General features: G+C 36.5%; 1 protein-coding gene across 2 annotated transcripts in view; it reads right to left on the bottom strand.

Annotated features, from left to right (window-relative positions):
- The window catches only part of LOC118243306 (uncharacterized oxidoreductase ZK1290.5-like), a 49,693-nt gene that overhangs the window by 36,114 nt on the left and 983 nt on the right, over window positions 1-12,596 (bottom strand). The gene's annotated exons all lie outside the window — the stretch shown is intronic.

Genomic DNA, 12,596 nt, shown 5'->3' with positions numbered 1-12,596 from the left:
TAAAAGAAATTAGAAAATTAGAAGTGAATTATGAGTGACATACTTCTTTTTTCATTGTTTGTTCCCCCCCACTTTTTTTTTTTAATTAATATCATCACAGAACCTTCTTTTTGAATTCTCACTTCACATAGCAAAGAAATGGGAACTGACAGGCAGTGTGCCCTTACAGATCTCTAGGCTGTGACAATACGTAAGATGCTAGGTTGTTGGTGCTGATCAGAAAAAAGAAAAAAAAAAAAAAGAAGTAACTGTAAAGAAGTGAGATCATAAGTCAGGCTGAAGAACACCAAACAGAAAATAGACACATTATGAAAAACCAGTATATGACGTTTAATTTTCATATAGGAGCACAACATTTACAGATGAAACACTAACAACATGAAACAAAATGTATAACTTAAAAACAATTTACATTGCAGAAAAGCATATCATGAAACGTTTACTCTTTGAACTCCAGGTAGTTTCAAGTTATTATTGCATTGTGGAACCCCAGACTGGGCCATGCTGCAGGTGCAATTCACATAACATCAAGCTCAGCAGTAACCAGAACAATGGAATCCTGCACAGGAGTTAGAGAATTGGTACACAGGGAGTCTCGGTAACAAAGTCAAGTAACTCTCATTGTGTAGGTATTCACTGGATGTACAAAAAGTGTATTTTGCTTGTCAAGGGGACGGAAGGAGGAGGAGACTCAGCAGGAAAAGCAACCAGCAGGAGGACCGTCAGATAAAGAACTGGTTGAGAGCAAGGAGGATGATATTTCTACTTACCCTTTCCTGTTAGTTGTTCTTCCTGCCATGAGCCCCTCACCCATTCACCCCTACTCAGACTTCCCACAAACAGTATTTTCTACAGTTTGTTTGAGGAAATGCTCAGTCAGCTATTAAAGCCAGCTTCTAAGGTGATGTCTAGTACTTAAAGGCCCTAATTCCAGAAACAGCAGTCAGCACACAGATGGCTACAATGCTATCTGCAGAAGGACTACAGGTCAAAGAATAATATAAAATGAAATTTGTATCCACTGATAACTTTCTCTTTTCCTCCAAACGTAGTATTTATTTGTACATTAAGGACCACTATCTGTACATTATGAAATTAACAAGCGTGTAAGCTCACCCAGACAGTCAGAAAAAGGAGACAAACACAGTTACCTCAGATTCACCCACAGCATTTCCCATACCTGAACTGGCGAGAGAATGCCCACAGCAGCGTGTGACCTCCTGACACACAAGTACGTGCACACAAGAAACGAGTGCTTACAAAGTCCTCGTGCATGTACAACAAGCCAGGTTCTCCTAAATGCTTATCATTTTTGTTCATTCCCAATCTTAGAAGGAAAGTCAATGGTACTTCTATCATCCTGCTCACCACTGGCAAATCATTTTAGCTATAATATGGTCTAATATACACAGACACCTGAAGAGCATGAAATTCTGCTGATCACAATGGGACAACCCCTGATTACATTTAGGATGTACAAAATTTGGAGTATTCAATTCTTGATTTATCTTCATAGATTTTAGAGTGATAAAATGATATTATATTCCTACAATTTTGACATGCATATCATAAGGATTTTACCTTCCTAATGTACACAAAGTTATAATATTTTAAAAGACAGGAAATTTTAAAGATTTTTTTCTCCATTGTCACTAATTATGACTAATACTCTAACTGGTTTAATTTCTGAACCATCTACAGATAATGTCCCTACAACTTGCTTTACACCAAAAAAATAAGTTAAGCTAATTCAAATCACACTTTTAAAATTGCTATTTCACAATCTTCATAAATGTTTAAGAATTTGATGAATGCAACTACTATGCATCTATACACAAAGAACACACATGCAATTATTACATTATTCAGATACTAAAGGAATTTTATTAAAAATTATATAACTGGCATAGAAAAAATACTATACTTTCTCACAAGAATCCCTTTTAATAATCTGGTATCGGTGCCAAATAAATTAGGTTGCAATTATTATGCCTGTTTCTGGCTGAATGGACTTCTCTAAGCACAGAATGAATGGAGTTCATTTAGAGGTCTTGCAAATGAACTCAGACTCTTTTCATGCATAATGGATTTCAGTAAGAACATTTAGGACAAACAGCTTTTTTTTTTTTTTTTTTAATTTAACCCTTTTAAGGTAAAGGGAGAGAGGAGTGGGAGAGAAGGAAAACTCAGGATGTATTTGTTATTGTTCCCCATTCCATGATGGTATGCACACTTGTTTCAGAGGAAATAGAGACCAAGATTACCCTTGAGGGAATTATCCTAATTTCTGTTCCTCAAGATGAATTACAACAGTCCTGATGCACTAAATAAATAAATGCTTAAGAACTATTTCCCCACTCCTCCCCCCCCAAAAAGAGAATCATGATTTACTTTCTCTCTCACTTTCTGGGGACCTTATGTCTTCATAATCTGTGAGAAATACGAAAATATTATCTGAAAATATAAACATGTCCTCTGATATGAATAACTATGGCTACTTGAAATCAATGGAACCACTTACATTAAAAGAGTTCACGTTAGAGAAACTGCGGGCTGGATATTCAGAGATCATCTCACAGATTAATTCTCTTCTGACATCAGTAGGCAATAAAAACACCCAGCTGACAGGCAAAACACCTAGAAAAAATACCATTCCTTTGCTGATTGATCTTTAAGTAGTCACTTCAGAAGAAAACTCTCAAAAGAAAAATATCAAATACTCTTTTACTCATGTTTACGTACTCACTATATGCATGTTACTATATACCATAATAAGCTTGAAATACCTTGTTCTATTAGTTTTATTTCTATTATTTCAACATTACATCAACATTAGGGCCATGTAACGCATCTTTACCAATTTCACATTGTAAATATACTAAAGTTTTTGGTGTCAGTACAACTTGATTCCACTGATATCTTATGACATGATAAAACATAAAATGCTGCCTACACACACAGCAAGTGAACATACAACACATTTCAAGGTTTACTGCTGATCCATTCACAAAATGGTGTGCCTCTTCTGCAGGCTGGCTCAAGGACAGGCAGTCTTTACTTACTGTCCTTGCTTACTGTCATTGAAAGAGGCTGCCAGAGTCTTTCCTCTTCGTCTTTCACCTACTTTTGCATTCATATGACTCCCTGACAAGCTGATTCAGATTGCTGAACAGCCAAAAAAGCGTATAGTTTTATAATTATTCAGGAAGCTGAATAACTCTCCAGAGGAAAACAAAACTCAAGATTCCAAGGAAGGAATAGGGAGAAAAAGAGAGCAAGAAAAAATCCCCCTTTCAGCAGCAGTAGTTAAATAATTTGATATATTCCGTGTTTTTTACTAAAACAAAAAAGATAGTAAGTTGTATTCAAGCCAACCACAAAGAGATCAGAAAGTCCTTCCCCACTAACTTGTCTCCTGGAGCCCTTCTTTCCTGATGTTCCCCAGCACTATCACCGGTGCTGCTCTTGCACAACCAGATAAGGTCACACTGACTTTCTGTAACTATAGCACAGAACCCAAGTGTTCTTGCTGCTGCATTTTGGCTCAGTTTTTTCTTAATCGGGTCAGTTACCCTGCATATCATATTTAGCATCACATGACGAAGTATTCATTGCATCCTCTCTTCCTTTTGAGAGTGGAGGGGTTTTCCTTTGCAGCAAGTGAAATCAAAGTCAAGCTTGTTATGAAGCTCTCTTTCTCCATAATTTTCATAAGGCAATTGCAGAGCATTTCTACTTATGAAATGTGGTTACACTCAAATTTAATCACAACCAATTTTATGAAATAACTTGGACATTTTTACTCGGATCCCAAGAGTGTCACCTAATAATGTGTACCTAATGGAGCAGGTGCCCTTGCAGGAAAGGAACCTACAGAGGTGATGGGTTTCTAGAAGAACCAGTAGGACAACGTTAACTGACGGGCACTGAGCAGACGAGTAGTACCTAACCAACCCTAAAGAAGTACTACACAAGTTTAGCTAAAACTCAGCCATTTAAGACCCAGGACCAAGCTATATGAGAGTTGCAGGAATAACGGCATTTGGTGAGGCAACAACACAAAAATGCCAAAGGGGTGCTGTAACTCTGACAACCAGGTGCTGATAAAGGTGGTTTTGTATGGATATGGTGCAAGAGGAGCTGCAGCTGTTGAAGTACACGCATGAATTAGCTTCTGACCTCACAGGACAGTGGGGAGGGCCCCCAGAGCACTGCACTACGGCAGGTACCTCCATATAGTAACAGCATACTGGTACAAGGAGATTTACCAGAGAACTCGACAGAGGTCTAAAGTTACACTGACACACATTTTATGGCATTACAACAATCCTGCAAGCATAGCTTCATGTTATTCAAACACTGCTATGCCAAGATATTGCTAACACACCTGATCTAAGTCTAGAGATTACCACCAAGTTTCTCTTGCCTCTGTAAAAGCTGTCTAGATATTGCTTTTCTTTCTATTTCTTTTTGATTGAAGCTTTACTTTCATGTTTCAGATGCTTTTGCTAAATATAATCCGCTGCTTAGTGCAAAGGGGTCATCTGGGACTGTTTTTTCTCTTCTGTGACTCGGTTATAATAAGCTCAGACTTCAATAACATGAGGAAGGAAAGTATGCAAGCAGGATCTTCAACTCCACAATGCTACTCAGGCACCTAGGAACAGACTGCGGGAATACAGCCTAGGCACAGTGTAAGAGCAGGACAGAGCCCTAACGTGTTGAGTATGTATGCAGGGAAAGGGAAGCCAGAATTGCTAGTTTTCGCTCTTCCTGAGAGGAAATGGCAATGAGCCACTGTTGACAGAAGTACTCTATTCCCTCCATCCCAAAGAGGGTCAGACTGTGAAGGATATTCAGATCACCTACCGTAACATTAAGGTGCATCTCTGATCTAGACACAACTTTAGAAAAGGAGTTATAAAAGCAATGTCACAGGATGGCTCCCACAACGAGCCCAGGAACTCTGCAGGCAGCACCCATTATCAGCGGGGTGCTGGAGCTCAGAAACCACCAATTCACTAGGATGTGTTTCTGTACAAAATAGTGTTTCAGTAAAAATACACTATCACCCAAAAAAGCAATTATTTTTCCCCTGTAGGAATAAAGGTCTTTCCAGTTGAAAATGCCAGCTATTTAAATTATACAGCTGTCAGACACAAGTATTTTTATCATTCATAACTTCTCAATTTATATGGAAGGACAAATCCCGACCTATCATTTGAAAGGTAGACTGTGAATGTGTAATTCATGTAGAAATTTCATAAGCAGAGCAGCAGCACACATTTAAATGTCTTTACAGACACACTGCCAAATGTTGAAGCCTTTTCTTTCACTCCCCACTTTCCCACCACTGAGAGAACTATTTCTCATTAACAACCAAATTGGTTTCAGATGCTCTGCTATAAGATGTTACCTTAGAAACCGTTTGGTAAAAGACTGTGGCTTCCTTCCATAGAAATCTCAAGCAGTGAAAAGGCAGATTTTCTGGCATAAATCAAATCCAATTTCTAAGGTTCACTAAATCTTTTCTCCTCGGAATAATGTTTTGTGACTAGATCTTAGCAGTTAATAGTGCACAAAGAATTGTTGGTGTGAACCAGTTTTAAATGATTTTCATTCTATTCCCTTTGTTAACTCAATTGAAATTACTTCCAGTACTTATCATACCTTGATAGAACTTTCAGCTTCATAACTAGTAAGGATGATACTTGCTATATACCGCAAATAAAGAGACTGAATACAACTATTAGTGTTATTTTCCTCCTTTCTTATACATCTTCCTAAACTACTCTGTCTGATAAAGATTACATCAATTGATTGACAATATTAGAAATTTGGAAACACTTCACAATAAATGACAGACCTGTGACACAATTTTCCTTCTTCAAACAACTTTCACACACACACAAAAAAAGCATGATCAAAAGGAAAAAGATGCAAGTACTAAGTCCGTAGTTTGTACTTAAGTAGCATATTACCACAATCATTCCCACTGTGAAAGTTTGACTTAAGAATAAATTATATGTATCATTTACAATTAACCATAATCAGCATTCAATTAAGTAGAAGGATAGCAATATTAAAAGCTTAGTTAACCTCAGATCAATAATTCAACACCAATTAAAAATATTGTAAAGATAATACTACAGAAAAAAATACAGAATTGCAATTTATAGTGATTTGACAAAAAGAAAATGTATGTATAATAACTTATTATTTTAAGACCCTAACTGAAGATGATGTTCAAGCTGATGGCTAATTTGTTACACCGTAATAGTGTCCTTGATGCCTACTCAGACTACCCAGAAAGCAGGTGCAATTGTGAATTACGGCAAGATCCCACTACTGATAAATGATGGCACTGGAAGGTCCGAGCCTTGCAGCATCCCACTGATACCTAATAGCATTCACAAGTTCAAAGGACAGCAGCAACGCAGCTATCCGCAGGGCAAACAAGCTGAACAATACAGAACATTTTTGATCAAATGTTTTTTATCCACATCATCTAAGAATTTAAAATGTATTTTCTCAAAGCTCAGAAGATAAGCAATGTTTCTTGTAGCCCCTCCTCTCACACTGCACATTCAACCTCAGACCAGCGTGCACTAGAATGCAAAGTCCATCCATTCAGGCATTAAGCCTAGGCAACAGAGCTTAGTTATGAAACTGATGTAAAGCCACAAAGATACCATTCCCCTTTCTCTCCTCTCTCCCGCCTGTAGTGAGGATTTTGTATCACACTCTGTGCTGGAGGCACTTTGCATAAACATTAGAAGAACTGAAGAAAGTTTAGGAACCAGTACCTCCCTCCTCCCCATTTGGAGGCACGAGGAACTACTGCAATTTCGGTTACAGCAGCATGTGACTTCACCATTCAGTGCCGCCAAAACTATGCTAAGGAGCTCTGGCAAAGAAAAAAGGTATGACAACTAAAATCTGCTCTATGAAGGCTGAAAGATAAAAGTCAGACTTTTTTTCCATCAAGTTTTGTATCATTTTTCTACATTACAGAAACACGGTGAAAGACAAAAGTTAAATACCCTGGAGCTTGCTTCTCCATTCATTTCAGGCTGGTTACAAATAATTCGTTCATCTAATGAGCCATTAATCTTGTATGATTTGAAAGTATTACCAACAGAGTTTCCTACACTTTCTTCATGACATCTTTCCTCAGAAAATGAGCCTTGGGACTGCGGCTACAATTACTCTCAAGAATCTATAAGGTTCACTTGAACTACACTGCCTTTATTACAGTAATTATCGGCACTAGAGTGCACTTAACTAATATTTAGGCCGTCCATTTCTTCTGCTTCATGTGGGTAACTGTAAGATCCACATTTGCCACAAAGTGATCACAGAATTTTTATTATAAACTTTAAATTTCTTTCAGTTCTACTTTATGCAAGTGCTTTAAAAGTATAGTCCTGAAGTCCTTATCAGGAACATTAAGTATTCTTCTCTAGATTGAACTTATTTAGAAAAAATAAATAAAAAAATCAAATAAACCCTCTGTTCTGGATGAACCAAATAGTAAAAATTAAACTTCTGCAGGATATATGATACATTTTTTTAAAGCAGTAAAGACTAACTTTTTTAAACTTCTTGCACAAAATAACCAGGTAAAAGCCAAAATGGGCTGGTTTTAACACCAGAGGATTAAATATAACTTTCTGGGAGTAGAAAATGGTGTTTGACTATTTTTCTATGATCTATGAAAATGTGAATAAAGTATTTTTCTATTTAATTCACATACTTATATAACTCTAATGCTAAAGAGGTTTTGGAGTTTTTCTGGAAAATGGAACACATGAAGTAATATGACATTGAAGATTAAGAAAACTGTCCTTTTTACAATCAGGCTCAAGGTAAAATACTCTGTAAAAATATAAAAAGTTGGCATCAAAGATTTGTGGGTATACAAAGAGCAGACAAAGCAGTAATTGCCTCCAGAAAAACAAACAAACAAAAACCACATTTATTTCTGTACTGTTCTGTACTAGGTACACTCTGATATAAGCAGAAACTTGCCCAGTATTTTCCCTCAGGTGCATTTACTAACACCCTTCAAAACAACATTTGTACAGCATTTAGTCTTTTTAGGAGGTCAGTACATTTTGTCAGGTTAGGAGACGATGCACATTTTACTCCACCGTCTCCAAACATATACCCACATGGAACATGGCCACATTTTGTACATATGAGAGAAGTTAAATATATGGAGGCCCTCAAAGCTCAAGTACAACTTCTCAAGGTCAGATCTCCTGAAACGGTGGATGAATTGAAGCACAAAGATTTATAGTTGTGGCATTTTGTTCATCACAAGAGGCTATTAAGGAAACTTGGTAACCATGGGTGAGAAGTAAACTCCTGACAGAACTGGGGAAAAAAAAAAAAAAGTTGAGACATAAAACAAAGGGCAGAAATAAACAGCCAATTCTTATTACGGGGTAAGATTAATAGGGGGGAGTGCCATAGGTCTTGGTATCAAGACCACTGTTCCATAAATTTCCTTAAGAACTGAAACCATGAAAAAACAAGAGCCATGGGAAGAAAAAAAAAAAAAAAGCAGTAACAGTTGAGAACAAGTGAAGGCTTGAATCTGCTGCCATTGAACTGAGAAGTAAAATCTCATTTGATTCCAGCCCCAGCAGGACTGGGTCTTTTTCTGAGCGCAGTTAAGTTTAAAAATGACTATGAGCAACTCTATGATTAATAATAAAGCAGCAGATAACTATATTATAGCAATGCATAATGGAAGGAAATATTAAGATACTTCTACTCAACATTAAGGTTCGGATTACATATAGCTTTTTGAGGAGAAAAAAAAAAGCAAAACTCAATGTAATGAAAGTGGAGTAATTTGATTTTATGTTTTTCTCCATGGGGAAAACCTCCCTCCTCATACAAGCATGTAATTAATTTTATACTTTGATAGGAGGGGATCATGAGATGACTTTTTTTTGTTTTAAAATCTCATCAAGTTACTAATTATACTGAAACTTGAGAATTACATAGAAAAAAAAAACTTTACAAGAAAACATTCTATGTATATTTGTGGTATCACCAACAAATTTGTCAGGAAATCACATGCTATTTGGCCAAATCCCTGAATTTCATGATTGCTATCCCCACATCCTAGCTCCTCAAGAAAAAAAAACAACTTTTCTGAAGGGAATCGAGAAAGCCAGAACAAGTCTTAAGAGATGGCTATAACTGAGGTTTTGGGGAACTTTTGTAGTAAACGAATGTAATTTTATTTTTTTTAAACAGTCACGTACGGAGCTTCCCCATTCGCAAAGTTTTAAAATGCACCGGTGTGCTTATTTTTAGTCGGAAGATAGAGTAAAGCATTCAGAGAGGCATAGTGGTGAACAAATTAAATACTTTTTAGCACTAAGAGACTTTATCATCAAGTCTCCCTCACACCACAAAGCTTTCCAACAAAGAGCAATGTCATGCTGAATTCAACTATTCAGCACATACACAACCTTGAAAAAAGATTCCTAATATTTTAGTTACGGGAAGAAAAGTCCTCATGCTACTGAAGTATATCCAAATGCATTAGAGGGTAGCATTTTTACCCACCAAGCTTTAAAAAAGGAAAAATAAAAAAGAAGGAAGTGGCAATTTTCGAAGTGGAGGCTTCCTCCATAGCCGTAGTAAACATGAACAATACAAGCTGTATGAATTATTTTTCCAAAGCCCAAAGAGGACAATATTTTGTGTACAACTTTGACAAGTGATCCATTCTCAAGAGTGTTGCTTTAGATAAGGACCAAGTATCCTGTAGTTAAATTAAGACAATACAAGAATATGCAATTCCCTGCTACAGTACAAAGACTCACAGCAAAGTATGCAATACTTGGCAACATGTAACTGCTATGCAAAAGTGTAACTATAACAACTTCAAAACTGTCATTTTATACCCGTTATTTGCCCTATTTTTGTTTTGTTTTTTAAGGTAAATCTTGCAAATACAGAAAGAAGTTATAGTTATCCCATTAGCACAGTAAACTTATCCATTTTCTAAAGCAATCTAAAGCCATTATGAACTAGTGTACTCTCCTGGGCGTACTTTTACACTTGCATCAAGCATTAGGGCCAAAATAACAATTATTTTCAGACAAACCTACTCTACTTTCTACTTGAAAGCCTTTGTAATGAAAATTACCATTTCCTGTAGACATGTCTGACCCCCCTGCATGTGAATAATACTGTCTAAAACAACTGTTAGAATTGGAACATAAGAAATATAAAGTTATCAACAGTTTTTAAAATCACGCAATAAACAAGAAAGATGTAGATCATTTCTCTTTGTTAAACAAAACTTCAGCTATACAGCATATTTCTAACACAAAGGTGGGCTGTCTTAAAATAATTGGTAGGTATCTGAGGAAAGACTTCCTGTTTTACCATTGCTAGCAGACTTGTTTTTCTTCTGGACACAATACAGATACAACACAAAATCTGAATACGCATGTAAGTAAATACAGAATTTTGGATGTACAGATTTTGGCACATTGCTCCAAGTAACCTTTCAGACTGATCATAAATTTTGCACACTGTATAACCTGTGGTATACAAATCCATCATTCTCACTAGAGACTGTAAACTAACCAAAGAACACTCAACTTCCTTCTTTCCTGTCTCCCCTTTTTGCATCAAACCATGAAAAACTTACCGCACTTCTCCTATACAAATTAAGAAGCCAAAGCAGCTGTGACATAGAAACCCATTCTCAAAAAAGAAAACCCTGTTAAAAACAAAAACACAACACTTTTTAACATCTGAAGCTTGAACAGGAAAAGCAGGTATTTTTAATAGAATGCTATCCTAGACAGTTGTTGCACTCTCTCCTGAGTAAAGTGCACTAACTGAAAACACGTTAAATGTTTCCCACTGCAGCTCTCAGCTGCTCTATGAAAGGGGTTTGACCAACTTGGAAATAACTTTCATATCTTTCTGGCCTGCCTTACGGTTGACATGACTGGATAGTTACAACTACCTTAACATAGCATATTCATCTTCCTAAGAGCTTCGTAGAGAGATTCCCTAGCAAGAGGGAACATACATGCTCGTTACCTCGAAGATGACTTACCATAGATAAGTTATGCCTGCACGCTTAGAAGGGTAAGACGATCAAACCTTAAATCCTGCAGAAAATGCCTTCTCATTGAGGAAAGTTCTTCTCTAGTTTATTGCTTAGTGATTTTTTCTGAGCCACAAACATTAGTTAACTGTAGTGAGGTTCTAACAAAAATAAGCCATTAAGTTGTAAAAGTGTAGTAAGTGGGAACAGCTACCATAAAGATCCCATTGTGTTAGGCTGCATATCTTGGTATTTATAGCTTGACCACAAATGCAAGTGTGGTAAGTCCTGAGTTTAGTTTTGTTTGTCTGTTTGTTTGTTGTTGTTGTTTTTTTAATCTGCAATGTTTTTGCAGTGTCTATCATGGATTTCTTAAAATTATCTGACTAGTACCTACCTATTATAAGGTCCTCAAAAAGCTGCAGAATACATAAGCAATATGTCAAATGTTACTCTATCAAGACAAGAACAGAAAAGTGAGGTCAAAGAACCAAATCCTGCTCTTTGTGACAACACTGTATGTCAAGGGAAGCTCCTTGAAAGCTACAACTGACAGAATTTATTGGGCCAGAAATTTTCAAACTTAATTTTCTTTATATTCTATGTTGTTATCCATTTTATTGCATTTGAGTTCAGGCTGATAATGAACTACTCAGCACTTACTAATATAACTAAAGGACAACAAAAATGTGATTTCATAGTGAGTGCAAAGGAGTCTTTCTGCTGTTTACTTTCTAGTCTGCTTCTTCTTCCAATCACCTAAGTAATGGGTCACAATCTCCAGTAGAAAAATGATGACTCTGTACATAACCTGAAATACAGTTCAGCATATACTGAAACGATGGACGTAAGACTGACTCCATTCTTTAAAAGACCACTTAAACTTTTCTTATGTTTGTAAAAAATCTTTAAGTCAATTAAACTGTCAAAAAAAGTCACAGGTTAGAGAAAAGAATTCAATGAAAGGAAGAAAACCTGACCTTCTGAGCAACATAGGCCCCTTTGCTCACTATATAAGGGACTATGTAAGGGATGGCTGCATGGAGTACTCTTAGTAGATACTAAACTAACAAGTTCATACATTGGGTAGATACAGGTCACATGCTTATGAACACATGTAATGCATATAAGCGCACGTGGTAAAAACTGTTAGCAACATTTTGTAGACTTTTAAATCCTTTTCTTGCTGATGCTGAGTTGCTAAGACTTTTTAAGTCTGTTCAAATTATTTTGGATGAGCATTGCTAACTCTAGCTATTCATTTAGTGTTTCTGGATGAAAACTTAACCCTATTAAAATGAAAAGCCAACTTCTATCAACTTAAATGGCTTAATATGCTCTAAAATCCCAAGCTCCAATCTTGCCCTGCTTTACACTAATGAAAATCCTAAATAATTGCTCTGAAGTCAGTACACAGTCATGGGATAAAGACGAAAAGAGCACATGGGTCATTTATTTTATTGCTTATCCTGATACTTGTGTGACTGATTAGCTCTGGTGTCAC

This window comes from Cygnus atratus, chromosome 8 (assembly GCF_013377495.2).
Source record: "Cygnus atratus isolate AKBS03 ecotype Queensland, Australia chromosome 8, CAtr_DNAZoo_HiC_assembly, whole genome shotgun sequence".
Classification (NCBI taxonomy): domain Eukaryota; kingdom Metazoa; phylum Chordata; class Aves; order Anseriformes; family Anatidae; genus Cygnus; species Cygnus atratus.
The sequence above is the reverse complement of the archived record's forward strand: the minus strand, read 5'-3'. Positions and strand labels throughout refer to the sequence as shown.